At 36.5% G+C, this 22,200-nt stretch overlaps 2 long non-coding RNA genes across 2 annotated transcripts; both read right to left on the bottom strand.

Annotated features, from left to right (window-relative positions):
- Positions 1 to 1,751: 1,751 nt before the first annotated feature.
- On the bottom strand, positions 1,752 to 4,230 carry LOC141594711 (uncharacterized). Its single transcript, XR_012522229.1, has 3 exons — positions 4,097 to 4,230; positions 3,941 to 4,001; positions 1,752 to 1,865 (listed from the first exon to the last, which is right to left on the bottom strand). It is a non-coding gene; the product is annotated as an uncharacterized LOC141594711 (long non-coding RNA).
- A 6,194-nt stretch (positions 4,231 to 10,424) lies between these two features.
- On the bottom strand, positions 10,425 to 12,903 carry LOC141594705 (uncharacterized). The gene is made up of 3 exons (XR_012522228.1): positions 12,770 to 12,903; positions 12,614 to 12,674; positions 10,425 to 10,538 (listed from the first exon to the last, which is right to left on the bottom strand). It is a non-coding gene; the product is annotated as an uncharacterized LOC141594705 (long non-coding RNA).
- Positions 12,904 to 22,200: the final 9,297 nt, after the last annotated feature.

Genomic DNA, 22,200 nt, shown 5'->3' with positions numbered 1-22,200 from the left:
TATAAAGACCACCAACCAAAAGGTAAATAGGTTTGTCACACAACTTTTCCTAATCAACTTAACTCAAGTTCTACCAATCCAACTTCGACGAAAACAAGACTCACAAAGAATCCTCGAGGAGCATCTCACTCACTCTACAACGTGGCCAACAATGCCATCACTTCACTAAGGAAACAAGGGTAATAACCAGGTTAGGAAAAGATAGGAAATTTCAAAGGGATACATGAACATGTCAAGACGTGAAATTAAGGGAGTCAAATGATAAAGATAACTAGTTAACACCAGTAAGAGATATTAGAATTAGGGAGGTATTCAAGACAAGGAAATGACAAGTGAACTTTTATACTTAAGAATTAAATCCAACCAAGGTACGAACAAAGGGAAGAAAAATGATTAATGGCACGAAAGAGGATTTTAAGGCTTAAACCAAAAGCTTTCTAAGACTTTAAGGTTCTCTCTAACAAGGTTACGCCTATTAGGATATTATACCTCCATAACAAAACGACCAAATCCCAAAACAGGGGTCAAGGTAAAATAAACGCTTGCTTAAGGGTTGATAAATCGGTTAGATACCTCTTCCACCTATCTTATCACACATTAGGATTTCCCTAAAGCAAATCTACCACTCATGTATAAAAGCATCTCTTTATCTCAAGCACTCGACACAACCTCAATGTTTTAAAAACCAAAGGATGAATTAACGAAGACTTCTCAACAAAATTCTTAAGGAACAACTGACATCAAATCACATCACCAATCTATACGGGATCAATAACATCTAAAAATGGGTTTTCTCCCAAATTCATATCCTAAACTTATCTCATGTTTACTCCTAAGGTAACGACGCTCAACCTACTAAGCTTTCAAATCTCAAACATAAACAGCAAAGCCAAGTTCTATAACTTTAATCGCATAGGCAACTCATTCCTAACACAAAGAATCCACCAATCAATTATACTCACTTTGTCGAGGAACTAGGTATAAGAATCACTAAGTATGTCTCATCACATTACCTAAGTCTTTCTAACATCACGACCTCTCAAAACCAGAGTTAAGGGTCAAACACAAACAAACTCCACAAAAGTCAAATTATCCAACTATGGTTAACATTCCACAAAGGAAAGAGTACTCTAAAAAGGTGTTAAGGGAGGACAAAAGAGGAACAAAGGACAAGTTAAGGGGGGTACAAGGGTAATTCCCAAGGAATAAGAAAAGAGAGTTTAGAAGAAGCAAACATTAAGAAGTAAAGAACAAGGCAAGGTACATAAAGATGGAGGAAAAACTTCGAGGAAGAAGAAGCATTCTTCAAAAGTTGAACAAATCTTCAATGCTCGACAATAGGCACCAAATCTTGATCTTCACATAGGTAAACTCACGGTCATTGATCCAAGGACACAACAATCATTAAATGACAATCAACAAACATGTTAGAACCTAACAAAGAGCAAGCACACTAGAGACTACCACCTTAGGTCCTTAAGTCTACCCATCTCTCATTCATTATTCAAGGTCAAGTTCAATTTAAATTTGGGGTACACGTGTGTGCGTCGGGAGCAACATATGCTCTGATACCAACTGTGACACCCCGCGATAAAGCGGAAAATATAACTAATAATTTAATGCGGAAATTAGTGAGATTTTTAAAAACTTTTAAATTACTAACTAAAGATTAGCACGCGGGTGCCACTAACGAAAAGAAACAAATACTACGATAGACAAATTTAGGTTAATACAACCCAAGTCTGAAAGCGGGGAAAAGATATCCCACGAATAAACAAATAAAGGGTTTCTAAATTAGAAACTAAGGTCCGAGGGTTTAGTTCTCGCTAGCCCACACGTCTTCCCCACGTAAGCATCTTCACCACCTGTCATTCATGTAAACATGAACGCCACAGTCAGTGGGGAGTAACTCAAGGTTCTCCCAGCCACAATATGTCGAAAAACAGATAACAAACAACACTTAATCAAACATATTAATCATGCAACATATGTGAACCATGAAGAATAAGGAGATTTAATGAACAATCATGGTGAAACAGGCATAATACTTTCTTAATAGAATAGGCATGGTATGTGAGGATGAATATGCAATCAAGGAAATAGAATCACCAAGTCAACCCACTCATGTTGACACGACTCAACAAGTGTAAGACATATACTTAGTATGAACTCAAACAAGACAAACCCTCTAGACTCCAACCTCTTGGTAGGACGACGATCATAATACGGTCCTAGTCTAAACTGGCCGGACTCTCGGGATGGACGACACCCGATTCGACACACGATACCAAATCGTATCCAAGACTCGAAACATGGAACACCTAACCGTGCCCGAAAGTCGAGTAACCTCAAATCGGAACCTTGTCACCTAACCGTGACCCCCGGTCCGAAGAGGCGGAAGGAAAAATAGCCCAACTCGGAAACAATGGCACCTAACCGTGACCCAATGTCCGAGGGCAAATAAATAGGGAATGTCAAGTAGTCACACAATGTAAAATGTCACACTCGAGTCACAATAGGAGTAAGAATGATCATGCAATCATCATATGACACGGGACTATAAATGTCACACTCATACTCATGGCTTGCATCTCACCATGAGTACAGATGGGAACATTAATCCCAACGATCATATCGCAACTAGAGGGCTTATAGCTCACCTCTAGTATCCGATAGGACCAAGACTCTCACAAATGAGAATAATTCAAGACATTATCAAGAATATGAATCTTACAAGTACTTATAATAAATAGCTCATACTTGTATTATATTAATGAATATTCCATTTTATAAATTAACATGCCGGTTAAATAAAATATAGCAAGTGATAATGAATAATTTACGTTATATGAAATATACGGGATAAATTGTGACCAACTTAAGTGACTCACTTATGAGCCCAATAAACAATTTATAAGGAGTCCAATAATTAAATCACATTAAGCCCAACAAACAAGATATGTTAGACCCAACTTAAAACTCATGTAAAATCCAAACATATAATCATGTGAGACCCAACAAATTTGTCATGTGAAGTCCAATAAACTAAATCAAATGAGCCCAACAAATAAATAATGTCAAGCCCAACAAATATAATATGTCAAGCCCAACGAATCAATTATGTCAAGCCCAAGTAAAGGATTATGACAAGTCCAATTAAATTAACATGTCTAAGAACGATATTTAACGAGTCATGTAATATAAAACACGAGTCGGAAATTTAAACAACTTGAATGAACCAAATTGGCGCCAAAAGCACCCGTAAACACGACTCAAAGACCCAAAACAAACATATGAACTAGTCCGACAAATCGAATGCGGGGAGCCCAAGTACTAACTTATAATAAGCCCAAAATTTAGAAGGTTGAGAGCCCAAAATACATATAGCAAAATTGTGAAGGAAAAACAAACAAGAGGGCAGTGGAAATGTTACGACTCCTATTCCATGACCACAACCCGACACCACCATTTCGATCGCCAGTAGGATCCGAACGGCCACATAAACCGCACAACCAATGGTACATACCCGCCCAACACAGCCCGTACAACCACTCCCCCACGGTTATCAAGCGGACCATAAACGGCCACAAAAGCGGCCATAAGCAACGCGTTATACCGTCCATTGAGACAACCAGAAAAAGGTTCTAAAACAGAGTCCACTCCGGCCACGACAGGCCACCAACACGCCCTACAGCAGTCCAAAACACCGCACCCCACCCTTATTCCGACTGCCCCCAAAACAGAGGACAAGGCCGTACAAAAACAAACCATTTCCAACAACGGTTCAAGGCGGAATTTCGAGCATAGCAAGACGAAACCTCCATGTAAATCACACAAATGAATGTAAGCATAAAGAACGTAACTTTAACACGAAAAAGGTTTAAAAACGAGTTTATGGTGCGAAATATCGACTCATTGTCGAGTAACCTATCACCGTTACCTTATCTCTTCAAATTCTCAGGTGAAAACGTCCAAGGCACGAGCTTTACTTCGGTCTTCAACTAGAAATGAGGAAAAACGAGCAACATGGGTCACAAAACCGAGTATGTAAAAAGATGCCCATTTCGAAAATTCAACAAGATTAAGACTTTCTTACCTAGAAATGAGGAGGAAGAAGAGAGGAAGCTAAAGGTGTAAAAATCATGAAATTTGGTTGAGAAACGGAGTCGGGATCGGAGTTTGAATGACGCGCAAAAATGGAAGTTGAAGGGATGTTGTTGCTGCTGTGTGTCTTTGTTTTTCGCAGGAAAGGGGAAGAAGAAAAGTGAGGGGGTGGGACACGCACAAAACAAGACATCAACAATAATAATATATAATAATAATAATAATAATAATAATATATAATAATGATAATAGTAGATATTTTGAAGGTGAGGGAATGTGTTGTTGGTTTTTGATTGGTCCATATTAAATTAGGTACAACATGAAATGTGACAGTCTAAAGTTTAGACGGAAATTGAGACGGGACTTATTATTACGGTCATTATTATTGTCACTAATATCATCCGACCAAGATACGTATATATATATTATTATATAAATTACGCCTCAAAAATATAATTTAGTAATACGTATTTTTATAAAAATGAGCTTTTATATAATACGTTTATAAAATCGTGTTTGACATAAAATTAATTAAATTGAATAATTCAAAATTATAAAATAAAGTAGTCAAACGGTTTAATAAATTTTAAATGTCAAAATAGAAAATTCGCGGGTGTTACATGATCGACAATTGTGATCGCATTATTGTCGGAGGACACATATTCCAACAATCTCCCACTGGTCCTCGACAAGTGTGCGTCACCAATTCTCTTGTCCTATTACTATCTCCCACTCAATGCAAGGTGTCTTTCAGGTCATAGCTGCAAGTGATCATATCGAGAGTGGTTTCCTCGATCTGGAGAATAACTGATTGACCGGATTTATCTATCATAGATACCTTCCGAGCGTGGCCACGCATTTCCAGTTCATTGCTCCTCGAGTGGCCCTGAGATATTGTTTTAACCCTGACAGGGGGTGGACAATTCCTCTCGCACTTATTCCTTTCGACTAGCCACAGCCATCATAACCCAAAATATGCCCATTTGACCCCATTTACGAAGGTCGTAGTAACATAAATCAAAGCTAATCTGAAACTGTGCCATCTTAGGCGAACAGTCTTTAGTCAAAAGAATCGACTCATTAGAATACTATAGTAGCTCTCGCCACGACCAGGCTTTATAAATTTGCCAGAACTCTATAAGCGGTCACTGCCCGACAAAGTGTTCCTAACAGTCTGCCTATGTGATCGACTAGTCATCTCACATGACTCTATGGCACTTGAACTTGCCATCAATCGCATCACACTCTAGTCACTTCGAGACGTCATCTCATACAAGTGACTATGGGCGAATACAATGCTAATCCGTGTTCACTTTAACGGGGTTCAATGTTGTCTCTACAACCCGTTTGGATGTAACAAAGTATAAAGGAGTTTTGGATAAAAAAACTCGAAGCGATAAATGTGATTATCATATGAGTAGTCAATACTTGATTACTACTTCATATTCTATAATCCAGTTTGATCTTGAATGTAGTTGTTCATCTCAATTCAATTGAAATGACATGACTCATCATGTTAAGCCTATGAGAAGGTTTTGGTTAGTAGGTTTTATCAACTTGTTGTACCTTACTCAACCTTACTACATACTTGTTTTCCTTTGTAATGTATACATTTGCATTACAAAACTTTCTGAGTACGTGTCGAGATCCAATCAAGACATAGGCCATCTAGCCTAAGAATAGCTCCCACTGTTTTCACAGTGTGCGGGACTCATCCTTCTTGCACATCCCATGATTGCAAGTGTACTCAATTTCCGTTGTAAATATTTCTCATTGTTCTTTATTGCCTAGAACGATTCTAGAAAATCTATTTCTTAAATAACATAACCACAATGGTATCTTAACCATCCCGATGTGTTTTGATTATGGTTTTGTCGGAAACCATGCGCAATCTCAATTGTCAATTGTCATTTGTGTAACACCCTTACACAAAAATTGCATCATAAACACTTTGCTTTATTTCCTTAATGCTTCTGCAAGCACTTAAGGGTAATCTTTATGGCTTACTTGGTAAAGATTACTTAAATTCAATTTTGAAAACAATTCATCAAACTCAGAGTATATGAAGTGTTATACATCATAATTCATTTAATTGATCCGGCAGCGGAAGCAAATGGAATCAATCAAATATGTTCAATTTTATTGAACTTAGTCATGAATCTTATGAACTTAAGACTTCTTATTTGACGCTAATATCATGTGGATTTATCTTCATAAATCCGGATATTAAAGATGTATTATAATACTCCAAAAGTCTTAAATCATTCGCAATGATCAATATGTCATCCACATATAAGACTAATTAAAATTTTCGTAACTCCCACTAAACTCCATGTATAAACACAACTTCTCGACTTATTGAGAAAAGTTTTATCACATGATCAAAATGTTGATTCCAACTCATTGATGTCCTACTTAAGATTCTCTCTTAAGTTTCACATTATCTTAGGATTGGCAAGAATCTATAAAACTCAAGACATGTATTGAATACATTCCTTCTAATTGAAGAAGTGAGTTTTAGACTCACTCGCTATGTATTTCATAATAATGAAACACAATCCCTAAGAAGATCGAAATAGACTTGAGTATTTAAACCAGTGCAAAACTCTTTGCCACCAATCTTGCTTTGAAATCTCTCTTTATTAGTGCAAAGACCCTTTGACACTAATCAAGCCTTTTAATTTCGGATTTTCATGGTTCTAAGCCTTGTAGTGAGTTGTGACTTAAACACTCTTATTTAAGTCATATATTCATTGCTTTCAAGAAGTAACTTGAATCAAACAATTTCTTTATAAGTTATAAGCTTTTTACTTTCTTAAAAGTAGCATGAATTCATCATTTTCAACAAGTGACGAATTTAACTTCCTAGGTTTTAAAGAAACAACATCTTATACAAAACGTCTCATGTAGTCAAGAAAGACCAGTTTCTTGCGACATAACATTTTCGTGGCATTCTTTGTGGCTCTTGATAAATTTCTCCCACTCTGTCTTCTAGAAATAAACTTGTATTTTAGAAGACACGACTTCATGAGCCGCAAACTCGTCGTGCTCGTGATAATTGAAAGGGAAAAAGGAGCATTTGTTTCTTTGTAAAAACTTACAAGCATGGTACCCTACCATATCATATCTCATATGATCCGTTTTAGATTTAGTGGAAAAATAATTTAGACAAAATGATAAAATCCCCAAAAGGATCAAGTAACTCAAAGTAACTTGATTGAAGTCCAAACCATATCAAATAGCGTTTGAATTCTTATCCAATCACACATTATCCCATAATGCGTGCTAAGAGAGATTAATTTGTGATACTATATCACATTTCCTTTGGTTTATATCAAAGTCTTCACTTTGATAATCCCATTACGACTAAATCGTGATTCTTTGAATTCTTTGAACTTCTTCAAAGATTTCTCTATTTACCTTATTAAGTGAACACATTAACATCAACTTAAATCGTTGGTAAAAGAAAATGATCAACCTATTATGGATCAATGATTTACAACCTCGATCTCCTTTTCAACCAAAAGGCACGAGACATCTTGCTTTGAATACAAGATACGCATATACCATAAGATCTAATGGTTTCAAGAGTACTCGATAACTCTTTGCGTTCATCATTCCGGAATTTAAGGTTTAATCTTGGGTTACCAATTTGAGTCTTACATCATCTACATGATATATCATTCTAGTTTGGTTTAGAATATATTCACCTTGATAATGGGCTAGCCATACATCAAATTATGGTGTATAGGGTCACAAAAGTGAAACCTCTTTTGTATCTTGACAAGTTTATATTCTTATTTAGAGTTTATGCACTTAATAGTCACAATTAAGTACAACTTTAAATCCAAAAACTAGATTGAGTACACAATTACTCTATCTTTCGACATTATTGTTGCTAGTCGTCATATTCTAATCATCTTATGTGTCGAATACAATGATGAAAACCTCCACTGGTTTCTAATATTGACGAATTAGTACTAGCAAAATTTATGTTTAATCAAATAAACATTTAAAGAAGAAGGTCCCATTAGATGTCCCACAACTAACTTGTTCATTCTTCAATAATTTGGGATAGTTTCCTTTATAGTGTCCAACATTTAAGACAGTGGAAACTTTATCGGTCGGGATTGATAGGTTTAGTATCGCTATTCTCAACAACTTTACTTTTAACATTACCTTGTATCAATTCCATTATAATCTTTACTTCTTTAAAACCTTATCCTTTTCTTAACGGTTTAAGAGAATGCTCCCACTAATTTTAATGAGTCTTTACTAAGAGAAGCAAAATTGAAATTCATGAAGACTGCTCTTCATTCGTTAGTTTAGTCTTAAAACTTTCATTGAAGTGGTTGCGTTATTTTGGTCAATTATGAATTCTGACAAATCTAATTACCAAAACAATTTATCGCTTCAAGGTACTTAATTTAATTAAGTATATGAAAAATAATCCATTGTAAGTAGATGTGTTAGTCAAGAATCAAAAACCTGTTTGATAATCAATAACTTTAACCTATACTCTTTACAAGAGATCCTTAGCAATGGTTCATTTGAGGTTTTAGAAGCAAATTCATATTTGTCTTTAGTTACGATGTTTTAAGGAGATTTGAATAAAAATCGAAATGATATCGTATATGAATTGTGGTAAAGAAATAGAACAATATGATAACGGAATAGTGGAAAACTTAACATTTATCGTTTTATTAATACTTGTAAATAACAAGTAAAGCATTTACATAGTGACCTCTACCCAACTATGATAAATGATTCCAAGATCCAAATTCATATTAACTTGGGCACGGTGTGGCCGATTCATCCCTTATCAATATAACTCGGTGGATTAACTCTTTAATCGATTCTACTTTTAGAACTCTTGGTCGATAAAATTAAATTAATATTTATCTTTAGCCTGGAACACATGCGACTACGGTCACGAATACTTCCGTTGAGTTCAATCCAAATTTCGAATAAATGTGTCCATGATCCAAATCCACATCAACTTGGGCACGGTAGGGCCGATGAAACCCTTATCAACATGAATTCAGTGGATAGACATTTATCACCCACTTCCCCTACGTAACAAGGTTTGTACCCCGGTAGGGCCGAGTGCACTCCCTCGCGAAATAGGTTTTCATGGTTTCTACTTTTTGGTAAGGCTATGTCTCAATTGATTATTTTAGCGAGAGGTCATGTCAATTTATTATCTATCACGTTTTAAGTGAACTAAAGCGGTGAACTACGATAATTATAATTGACACGGTCGATAAACTCGATTAAAAAAAAATGACAATGCATGTTTTAGTTATGGCGATTTAGCGATGCATGCGACATATAAATAAAATGCAAAGCATAAATTAAATCCTAGTATGGCCTTCCTAAAATAGAAAATCTAATTAACTATTACATATTCGGAAACCAACTCCATTGGTCCCTTGAACTTCGGTTTTTGGCACGCATCTCGAGGTAACACCGTCTTTATGTATCGCCTTCTTGAGTGACACCGTCTTCAAGGAACTCCGGAATAATTAAATTACATAACAAATTACATAATTCCCTATTATACATATGTAATTAAAACAAAATAAATCTATTAAATTACAAAACGGTGATACGAGATCACAATAAATTACAACCGAATCGATATTGATGTGACCATAATTAGCGCACATTTAGTCCCCTAATTGAGCCTATTTTGCATACTATTATAACATTCTATGGCCATTTTATCCGTCAAAACCTTCCTATTTGCTTTTCTATCGCATTTCATGTGTTTTGTAGAGAAGGAGATGATAAGGCGGAAATTCCCGTCTTTCGTGCATATTTGGAAGCTACTTGACGATATTAGATGGACTAGTATGAAGAGGAAGCAAAGACTAAAAGACCAATCTCGCAAGAATAAAATGGAAATGAGCGAAAAGGAAGAAAAGAAGAAAAACCACTGCTGAAGAACAATCCGAGCGGATTGTCTCAAATCCGCCCGTCTCCACTAAACAATCCGAGCGTCCTGCTCTGAATCCGCTCGGATTCCTCCACCCGAATCAGCCCGGATTCTTTTGAATCCGCTCGGATTCCACTGCCAGATTCCGCCCGTCCCGACTCCAATACACGTGTGTGCGTCGGGAGCAACATATGCTCTGATACCAACTGTGACACCCCGCGATAAAGCGGAAAATATAACTAATAATTTAATGCGGAAATTAGTGAGATTTTTAAAAACTTTTAAATTACTAACTAAAGATTAGCACGCGGGTGCCACTAACGAAAAGAAACAAATACTACGATAGACAAATTTAGGTTAATACAACCCAAGTCTGAAAGCGGGGAAAAGATATCCCACGAATAAACAAATAAAGGGTTTCTAAATTAGAAACTAAGGTCCGAGGGTTTAGTTCTCGCTAGCCCACACGTCTTCCCCACGTAAGCATCTTCACCACCTGTCATTCATGTAAACATGAACGCCACAGTCAGTGGGGAGTAACTCAAGGTTCTCCCAGCCACAATATGTCGAAAAACAGATAACAAACAACACTTAATCAAACATATTAATCATGCAACATATGTGAACCATGAAGAATAAGGAGATTTAATGAACAATCATGGTGAAACAGGCATAATACTTTCTTAATAGAATAGGCATGGTATGTGAGGATGAATATGCAATCAAGGAAATAGAATCACCAAGTCAACCCACTCATGTTGACACGACTCAACAAGTGTAAGACATATACTTAGTATGAACTCAAACAAGACAAACCCTCTAGACTCCAACCTCTTGGTAGGACGACGATCATAATACGGTCCTAGTCTAAACCTGGCCAGACTCTCGGGATGGACGACACCCGATTCGACACACGATACCAAATCGTATCCAAGACTCGAAACATGGAACACCTAACCGTGCCCGAAAGTCGAGTAACCTCAAATCGGAACCTTGTCACCTAACCGTGACCCCCGGTCCGAAGAGGCGGAAGGAAAAATAGCCCAACTCGGAAACAATGGCACCTAACCGTGACCCAATGTCCGAGGGCAAATAAATAGGGAATGTCAAGTAGTCACACAATGTAAAATGTCACACTCGAGTCACAATAGGAGTAAGAATGATCATGCAATCATCATATGACACGGGACTATAAATGTCACACTCATACTCATGGCTTGCATCTCACCATGAGTACAGATGGGAACATTAATCCCAACGATCATATCGCAACTAGAGGGCTTATAGCTCACCTCTAGTATCCGATAGGACCAAGACTCTCACAACAGAATAATTCAAGACATTATCAAGAATATGAATCTTACAAGTACTTATAATAAATAGCTCATACTTGTATTATATTAATGAATATTCCATTTTATAAATTAACATGCCGGTTAAATAAAATATAGCAAGTGATAATGAATAATTTACGTTATATGAAATATACGGGATAAATTGTGACCAACTTAAGTGACTCACTTATGAGCCCAATAAACAATTTATAAGGAGTCCAATAATTAAATCACATTAAGCCCAACAAACAAGATATGTTAGACCCAACTTAAAACTCATGTAAAATCCAAACATATAATCATGTGAGACCCAACAAATTTGTCATGTGAAGTCCAATAAACTAAATCAAATGAGCCCAACAAATAAATAATGTCAAGCCCAACAAATATAATATGTCAAGCCCAACGAATCAATTATGTCAAGCCCAAGTAAAGGATTATGACAAGTCCAATTAAATTAACATGTCTAAGAACGATATTTAACGAGTCATGTAATATAAAACACGAGTCAGAAATTTAAACAACTTGAATGAACCAAATTGGCGCAAAAAGCACCCGTAAACACGACTCAAAGACCCAAAACAAACATATGAACTAGTCCGACAAATCGAATGCGGGGAGCCCAAGTACTAACTTATAATAAGCCCAAAATTTAGAAGGTTGAGAGCCCAAAATACATATAGCAAAATTGTGAAGGAAAAACAAACAAGAGGGCAGTGGAAATGTTACGACTCCTATTCCATGACCACAACCCGACACCACCATTTCGACTGCCCAGCCGGATCCGAACGGCCACATAAACCGCACAACCAATGGTACATACCCGCCCAACACAGCCCGTACAACCACTCCCCCACGGTTATCAAGCGGACCATAAACGGCCACAAAAGCGGCCATAAGCAACGCGTTATACCGTCCATTGAGACAACCAGAAAAAGGTTCTAAAACAGAGTCCACTCCGGCCACGACAGGCCACCAACACGCCCTACAGCAGTCCAAAACACCGCACCCCACCCTTATTCCGACTGCCCCCAAAACAGAGGACAAGGCCGTACAAAAACAAACCATTTCCAACAACGGTTCAAGGCGGAATTTCGAGCATAGCAAGACGAAACCTCCATGTAAATCACACAAATGAATGTAAGCATAAAGAACGTAACTTTAACACGAAAAAGGTTTAAAAACGAGTTTATGGTGCGAAATATCGACTCATTGTCGAGTAACCTATCACCGTTACCTTATCTCTTCAAATTCTCAGGTGAAAACGTCCAAGGCACGAGCTTTACTTCGGTCTTCAACTAGAAATGAGGAAAAACGAGCAACATGGGTCACAAAACCGAGTATGTAAAAAGATGCCCATTTCGAAAATTCAACAAGATTAAGACTTTCTTACCTAGAAATGAGGAGGAAGAAGAGAGGAAGCTAAAGGTGTAAAAATCATGAAATTTGGTTGAGAAACGGAGTCGGGATCGGAGTTTGAATGACGCGCAAAAATGGAAGTTGAAGGGATGTTGTTGCTGCTGTGTGTCTTTGTTTTTCGCAGGAAAGGGGAAGAAGAAAAGTGAGGGGGTGGGACACGCACAAAACAAGACATCAACAATAATAATATATAATAATAATAATAATAATAATAATAATATATAATAATGATAATAGTAGATATTTTGAAGGTGAGGGAATGTGTTGTTGGTTTTTGATTGGTCCATATTAAATTAGGTACAACATGAAATGTGACAGTCTAAAGTTTAGACGGAAATTGAGACGGGACTTATTATTACGGTCATTATTATTGTCACTAATATCATCCGACCAAGATACGTATATATATATTATTATATAAATTACGCCTCAAAAATATAATTTAGTAATACGTATTTTTATAAAAATGAGCTTTTATATAATACGTTTATAAAATCGTGTTTGACATAAAATTAATTAAATTGAATAATTCAAAATTATAAAATAAAGTAGTCAAACGGTTTAATAAATTTTAAATGTCAAAATAGAAAATTCGCGGGTGTTACATGATCGACAATTGTGATCGCATTATTGTCGGAGGACACATATTCCAACAATCTCCCACTGGTCCTCGACAAGTGTGCGTCACCAATTCTCTTGTCCTATTACTATCTCCCACTCAATGCAAGGTGTCTTTCAGGTCATAGCTGCAAGTGATCATATCGAGAGTGGTTTCCTCGATCTGGAGAATAACTGATTGACCGGATTTATCTATCATAGATACCTTCCGAGCGTGGCCACGCATTTCCAGTTCATTGCTCCTCGAGTGGCCCTGAGATATTGTTTTAACCCTGACAGGGGGTGGACAATTCCTCTCGCACTTATTCCTTTCGACTAGCCACAGCCATCATAACCCAAAATATGCCCATTTGACCCCATTTACGAAGGTCGTAGTAACATAAATCAAAGCTAATCTGAAACTGTGCCATCTTAGGCGAACAGTCTTTAGTCAAAAGAATCGACTCATTAGAATACTATAGTAGCTCTCGCCACGACCAGGCTTTATAAATTTGCGAGAACTCTATAAGCGGTCCGCCCGACAAAGTGTTCCTAACTGATCGCTGCCTATGTGATCGACTAGTCATCTCACATGACTCTATGGCACTTGAACTTGCCATCAATCGCATCACACTCTAGTCACTTCGAGACGTCATCTCATACAAGTGACTATGGGCGAATACAATGCTAATCCGTGTTCACTTTAACGGGGTTCAATGTTGTCTCTACAACCCGTTTGGATGTAACAAAGTATAAAGGAGTTTTCAGATAAAAAAACTCGAACGATAAATGTGATTATCATATGAGTAGTCAATACTTGATTACTACTTCATATTCTATAATCCAGTTTGATCTTGAATGTAGTTGTTCATCTCAATTCAATTGAAATGACATGACTCATCATGTTAAGCCTATGAGAAGGTTTTGGTTAGTAGGTTTTATCAACTTGTTGTACCTTACTCAACCTTACTACATACTTGTTTTCCTTTGTAATGTATACATTTGCATTACAAAACTTTCTGAGTACGTGTCGAGATCCAATCAAGACATAGGCCATCTAGCCTAAGAATAGCTCCCACTGTTTTCACAGTGTGCGGGACTCATCCTTCTTGCACATCCCATGATTGCAAGTGTACTCAATTTCCGTTGTAAATATTTCTCATTGTTCTTTATTGCCTAGAACGATTCTAGAAAATCTATTTCTTAAATAACATAACCACAATGGTATCTTAACCATCCTGATGTGTTTTGATTATGGTTTTGTCGGAAACCATGCGCAGTCTCAATTGTCAATTGTCATTTGTGTAACACCCTTACACAAAAATTGCATCATAAACACTTTGCTTTATTTCCTTAATGCTTCTGCAAGCACTTAAGGGTAATCTTTATGGCTTACTTGGTAAAGATTACTTAAATTCAATTTTGAAAACAATTCATCAAACTCAGAGTATATGAAGTGTTATACATCATAATTCATTTAATTGATCCGGCAGCGGAAGCAAATGGAATCAATCAAATATGTTCAATTTTATTGAACTTAGTCATGAATCTTATGAACTTAAGACTTCTTATTTGACGCTAATATCATGTGGATTTATCTTCATAAATCCGGATATTAAAGATGTATTATAATACTCCAAAAGTCTTAAATCATTCGCAATGATCAATATGTCATCCACATATAAGACTAATTAAAATTTTCGTAACTCCCACTAAACTCCATGTATAAACACAACTTCTCGACTTATTGAGAAAAGTTTTATCACATGATCAAAATGTTGATTCCAACTCATTGATGTCCTACTTAAGATTCTCTCTTAAGTTTCACATTATCTTAGGATTGGCAAGAATCTATAAAACTCAAGACATGTATTGAATACATTCCTTCTAATTGAAGAAGTGAGTTTTAGACTCACTCGCTATGTATTTCATAATAATGAAACACAATCCCTAAGAAGATCGAAATAGACTTGAGTATTTAAACCAGTGCAAAACTCTTTGCCACCAATCTTGCTTTGAAATCTCTCTTTATTAGTGCAAAGACCCTTTGACACTAATCAAGCCTTTTAATTTCGGATTTTCATGGTTCTAAGCCTTGTAGTGAGTTGTGACTTAAACAGTCTTATTTAAGTCATATATTCATTGCTTTCAAGAAGTAACTTGAATCAAACAATTTCTTTATAAGTTATAAGCTTTTTACTTTCTTAAAAGTAGCATGAATTCATCATTTTCAACAAGTGACGAATTTAACTTCCTAGGTTTTAAAGAAACAACATCTTATACAAAACGTCTCATGTAGTCAAGAAAGACCAGTTTCTTGCGACATAACATTTTCGTGGCATTCTTTGTGGCTCTTGATAAATTTCTCCCACTCTGTCTTCTAGAAATAAACTTGTATTTTAGAAAGACAGCTTCATGAGCCGCAAACTCGTCGTGCTCGTGATAATTGAAAGGGAAAAAGGAGCATTTGTTTCTTTGTAAAAACTTACAAGCATGGTACCCTACCATATCATATCTCATATGATCCGTTTTAGATTTAGTGGAAAAATAATTTAGACAAAATGATAAAATCCCCAAAAGGATCAAGTAACTCAAAGTAACTTGATTGAAGTCCAAACCATATCAAATAGCGTTTGAATTCTTATCCAATCACACATTATCCCATAATGCGTGCTAAGAGAGATTAATTTGTGATACTATATCACATTTCCTTTGGTTTATATCAAAGTCTTCACTTTGATAATCCCATTACGACTAAATCGTGATTCTTTAAATTCTTTGAACTTCTTCAAAGATTTCTCTATTTACCTTATTAAGTGAACACATTAACATCAACTTAAATCGTTGGTAAAAGAAAATGATCAACCTATTATGGATCAATGATTTACAACCTCGATCTCCTTTTCAACCAAAAGGCACGAGACATCTTGCTTTGAATACAAGATACGCATATACCATAAGATCTAATGGTTTCAAGAGTACTCGATAACTCTTTGCGTTCATCATTCCGGAATTTAAGGTTTAATCTTGGGTTACCAATTTGAGTCTTACATCATCTACATGATATATCATTCTAGTTTGGTTTAGAATATATTCACCTTGATAATGGGCTAGCCATACATCAAATTATGGTGTATAGGGTCACAAAAGTGAAACCTCTTTTGTATCTTGACAAGTTTATATTCTTATTTAGAGTTTATGCACTTAATAGTCACAATTAAGTACAACTTTAAATCCAAAAACTAGATTGAGTACACAATTACTCTATCTTTCGACATTATTGTTGCTAGTCGTCATATTCTAATCATCTTATGTGTCGAATACAATGATGAAAACCTCCACTGGTTTCTAATATTGACGAATTAGTACTAGCAAAATTTATGTTTAATCAAATAAACATTTAAAGAAGAAGGTCCCATTAGATGTCCCACAACTAACTTGTTCATTCTTCAATAATTTGGGATAGTTTCCTTTATAGTGTCCAACATTTAAGACAGTGGAAACTTTATCGGTCGGGATTGATAGGTTTAGTATCGCTATTCTCAACAACTTTACTTTTAACATTACCTTGTATCAATTCCATTATAATCTTTACTTCTTTAAAACCTTATCCTTTTCTTAACGGTTTAAGAGAATGCTCCCACTAATTTTAATGAGTCTTTACTAAGAGAAGCAAAATTGAAATTCATGAAGACTGCTCTTCATTCGTTAGTTTAGTCTTAAAACTTTCATTGAAGTGGTTGCGTTATTTTGGTCAATTATGAATTCTGACAAATCTAATTACCAAAACAATTTATCGCTTCAAGGTACTTAATTTAATTAAGTATATGAAAAATAATCCATTGTAAGTAGATGTGTTAGTCAAGAATCAAAAACCTGTTTGATAATCAATAACTTTAACCTATACTCTTTACAAGAGATCCTTAGCAATGGTTCATTTGAGGTTTTAGAAGCAAATTCATATTTGTCTTTAGTTACGATGTTTTAAGGAGATTTGAATAAAAATCGAAATGATATCGTATATGAATTGTGGTAAAGAAATAGAACAATATGATAACGGAATAGTGGAAAACTTAACATTTATCGTTTTATTAATACTTGTAAATAACAAGTAAAGCATTTACATAGTGACCTCTACCCAACTATGATAAATGATTCCAAGATCCAAATTCATATTAACTTGGGCACGGTGTGGCCGATTCATCCCTTATCAATATAACTCGGTGGATTAACTCTTTAATCGATTCTACTTTTAGAACTCTTGGTCGATAAAATTAAATTAATATTTATCTTTAGCCTGGAACACATGCGACTACGGTCACGAATACTTCCGTTGAGTTTAATCCAAATTTCGAATAAATGTGTCCATGATCCAAATCCACATCAACTTGGGCACGGTAGGGCCGATGAAACCCTTATCAACATGAATTCAGTGGATAGACATTTATCACCCACTTCCCCTACGTAACAAGGTTTGTACCCGGTAGGGCCGAGTGCACTCCCTCGCGAAATAGGTTTTCATGGTTTCTACTTTTTGGTAAGGCTATGTCTCAATTGATTATTTTAGCGAGAGGTCATGTCAATTTATTATCTATCACGTTTTAAGTGAACTAAAGCGGTGAACTACGATAATTATAATTGACACGGTCGATAAACTCGATTAAAAAAAAATGACAATGCATGTTTTAGTTATGGCGATTTAGCGATGCATGCGACATATAAATAAAATGCAAAGCATAAATTAAATCCTAGTATGGCCTTCCTAAAATAGAAAATCTAATTAACTATTACATATTCGGAAACCAACTCCATTGGTCCCTTGAACTTCGGTTTTTGGCACGCATCTCGAGGTAACACCGTCTTTATGTATCGCCTTCTTGAGTGACACCGTCTTCAAGGAACTCCGGAATAATTAAATTACATAACAAATTACATAATTCCCTATTATACATATGTAATTAAAACAAAATAAATCTATTAAATTACAAAACGGTGATACGAGATCACAATAAATTACAACCGAATCGATATTGATGTGACCATAATTAGCGCACATTTAGTCCCCTAATTGAGCCTATTTTGCATACTATTATAACATTCTATGGCCATTTTATCCGTCAAAACCTTCCTATTTGCTTTTCTATCGCATTTCATGTGTTTTGTAGAGAAGGAGATGATAAGGCGGAAATTCCCGTCTTTCGTGCATATTTGGAAGCTACTTGACGATATTAGATGGACTAGTATGAAGAGGAAGCAAAGACTAAAAGACCAATCTCGCAAGAATAAAATGGAAATGAGCGAAAAGGAAGAAAAGAAGAAAAACCACTGCTGAAGAACAATCCGAGCGGATTGTCTCAAATCCGCCCGTCTCCACTAAACAATCCGAGCGTCCTGCTCTGAATCCGCTCGGATTCCTCCACCCGAATCAGCCCGGATTCTTTTGAATCCGCTCGGATTCCACTGCCAGATTCCGCCCGTCCCGACTCCAATACGCACGGATTCCTCTACAGCACGATTTCTTCTCCAAGCTTCAAAGAAAGACTCCCTTCCTTCGAAAAAGACCGGAGTCTCCCTAAGTAGGGACTTAATCGTCATTTAAGCCCTTAGTTAACCTAATGCATCCCACCTAATTTCCACTATAAATACCCCATCTTTGTAATTAATCAAGCATGTTGTTTTTGGGTAGAAAATCCTTCTTTAGATTAGATTAGGAGTAGATTAGAATAGATTACTCTTTAATCTTTCCACAAATTACACATTAATCTCTCCTTAATTATTGTTCAAGTTTATTATTCAAGTTTATTATTGGGTAATTGAAGATTATTGGGTCATTATTGGAGGATTGACAACCCTTCCAATCAATCATCAAGTTTCTTCTTTTATTCTTGCATTATTATTTGGAATCTCCATAGGTATAACTCTCTTAATCCTTGTTTTAATTATTGTTAATCTTTCTTACTTGTTCATCATGTTTTACCTTGTTAATATGATTGACAACCTTGTTAGCATGTTAAACTTGATAATGAGTGAGTAGTCTATTAGCTAGATTACTGGGTAATTAGGGGAAATCAACATGGGATTGATTCATGCTTAATCTAATATGTTTTCATAATCAAATTGCTTGCTTGTTGTGATGTCAACTTTATGCACATGTTATGTTTGATGAAATGCTAAGCCTATGAATCCTTGTATTTTCAACCATCTCTTATCTATTCAACTTGACTTGTAAGATATAAACCAACTCGAGTCTTGTTAGACCATGCATTGAAGTTGATTAGAAGGAAAGTAAGTCGACTTGTAGGTGTTGTACAATCTAATCGATTCGGCTCCGGGACCCAACTCTTCCTAAGAACCGTAAGATATAAACCAACTCGGTTCCTTCACAACATTAATTGCTTGCAACCTTGTGAACATGTTTGTATGATCAACACCATGAATCCCCTATGACCCCATGATATCCTAGCACTCTTAATCAATTGTTTACATCCTTCCTTTTATTGCTTGTTCTACTATATTGCACGCATTAGTTTAGACACAACTACAAACCCAACCAAATTGTGACACTAGCATAAATTGATATAGATAGACTTAGAACCCAAAGCACACCGTCCCATGGATCGACCTCGACTTACCACTAACTAGTTGTTTGTTGAGTATTACAAATGTGTTTGATTGGATGTGACCCGACGACATCACCCATCAAAATGGCGCCGTTGCCGGGGATGGTGCTATGTGATTAAGTTCTTACTTGTTTGTCTATTTTGATTGTGCTTTCACCTTGAGGAACTTGTTCCTCAAGGATTGTTCTTACCATTTTTGTGTAGTTTCCATGCTTGTAGTTGTTTCCTTGTCTTAGTGATGATGACTCAAGACATGTGTTGTGGAGTATGTGGTGGATCTTTTGAGTATGACTATGGGTATGGGGAGTTTGAGGAGCAAGTCAACACAAACCTACCTTATTATTTGTACAACGAAAATCCTAACCACTACCCCAATTTTTCCCACCAAAATTACCACACCCAATATCAACAACAACCACCCACTCAATACCCATTTCACAATGAACTTCAATTGCCGCAATACAACCATATTCACACCCACTCACAACAAAGAAATGAACCCATTCAAAACATGATCCTCCAAATGATGGGAGACCAACAAAACTTCTTCAAACAAATGCTAGAAGAGAGCCTAAAGGAAGAAGATGTTCTTAAAAACATCGCTATCCAAAGAAAGGAATTGGGAATTCAAATTGCCCAATTAAAAGAATTCCAAGCAACCCCTCACCACCGCTCTTTGGATATTGAGCATAAATGCGAGTTTGAAGTAGTGACTTTTGACATGGAAGATGAAAAGTGGGAGGAGCCAAGTTCTTTGAGCTCTTGTGACTATGAGAGTGTCGTGTTTGATGAAGAAGACATGAGGTTGAGTAAACCAAATGTTCTTAACCTTTGCGAGTATGAAGGTGTGTCCTTTGATGTGAACGGTGGGGTGTTGGAAAAAGAGCTAGATGAAGCCCCCATTCATGATTTACATGACGATAGCAACAATGATGATGGACCTAGAGGAGGGATTCACAATATTACCTTGCTTGAGGAGCCTATCCTTGAGGCATTTGAGATACCCTATCATGAAGAAGAACGTCCTTCCTTTATCCTTCACGAGGACCATTTGGCACCCATCATGGAGCCAATGATCATTGAAGAGGATATGTTAGATCTTCTTCAAAAAGCCAAAATGTCTTACAAGAGTTATTTGGTGAAAAAGCTCAAAGAGAAAATTGCTCGTGAGGCTACTTGTGAAGATTTGACACCCATAATCTCAACTCCTATGGTATCCGATCATCAAAGTCATGAAAATTCTCCTTCCACCTTGGAAGGATTGAAAAATCAAAATGCTATCGTCATCACCAAAATTGAAGAAGAAGTTGGCAAGTGGAAGTCCCCGGATGAAAATGAACCACACTTCATGCTTAATCTTAACAAAAATCATGGATGTATTTACTTGAACCATCGGGAAAGCTCTAGTGCCAAGGACAAGGTGAAAGAAAGGATATATGACAAACTTCCTTGGCCGAATTTCATTTTCAAATGGAGCAACCCATACTTATGCTTGTTTGGAGCTTGTTCACAAGCTTTTGATCTTCTTCTAAGAGCTTTGAGCTCTATGGATAAGAATTGCAACGAATTGAACTAGTTTGGTGGAGTCCTACCTCAAACCACCATTTGTAAAATATTTCTTGAACTCTTTTATTTTGTATAATATTGTACATTTTATTTTTGCATTTAATTCCTTGCATGAGAGAGGAGAGAGAGAGAGAGTCATCTTACATGTTTCCTAAAGCAAATTTCAGAAAAAGATAAGGAAAAAGAGGAAATCAATGAAAAGGGGTTTATCATTTTACGAAAGAAGAAAGAAGAAGGAGAAAGAAGCAGAGACGCTCGGATCGAAGCAAATCCGCCCGTCCAGGGCCAGCGGAAAAGAAAAAGCTGAAACTGAGGAAGAATCCGAGCGGATTCAAAGAAATCCGCCCGTCCCTTACAATCCGTCCGTCCTCTTCACGGGACGCCCGTCCCGTATGACGTTCAGAAGCAAGATTTTAATCTGTGCCAAAATCCGTGCGGATTTTCAAAAATCCGCCCGTCCTGATCAGTCCGTCCGTCCCGTACGAAATCCGCCCGTCTTGCCCCTGCTTCTCAACCAACAGATTTCTCTGTTCTAGAATCCGTGCGGATTCTACAAAAGACGCCCGTCTTGCCCATCGAGAATCCGTCCGTCCCGTCTGCAATCCGCTCGGATTGTACTGTT

Source organism: Silene latifolia, chromosome 8, assembly GCF_048544455.1.
Source record: "Silene latifolia isolate original U9 population chromosome 8, ASM4854445v1, whole genome shotgun sequence".
Lineage (NCBI taxonomy): Eukaryota > Viridiplantae > Streptophyta > Magnoliopsida > Caryophyllales > Caryophyllaceae > Silene > Silene latifolia.
The sequence above is the reverse complement of the archived record's forward strand: the minus strand, read 5'-3'. Positions and strand labels throughout refer to the sequence as shown.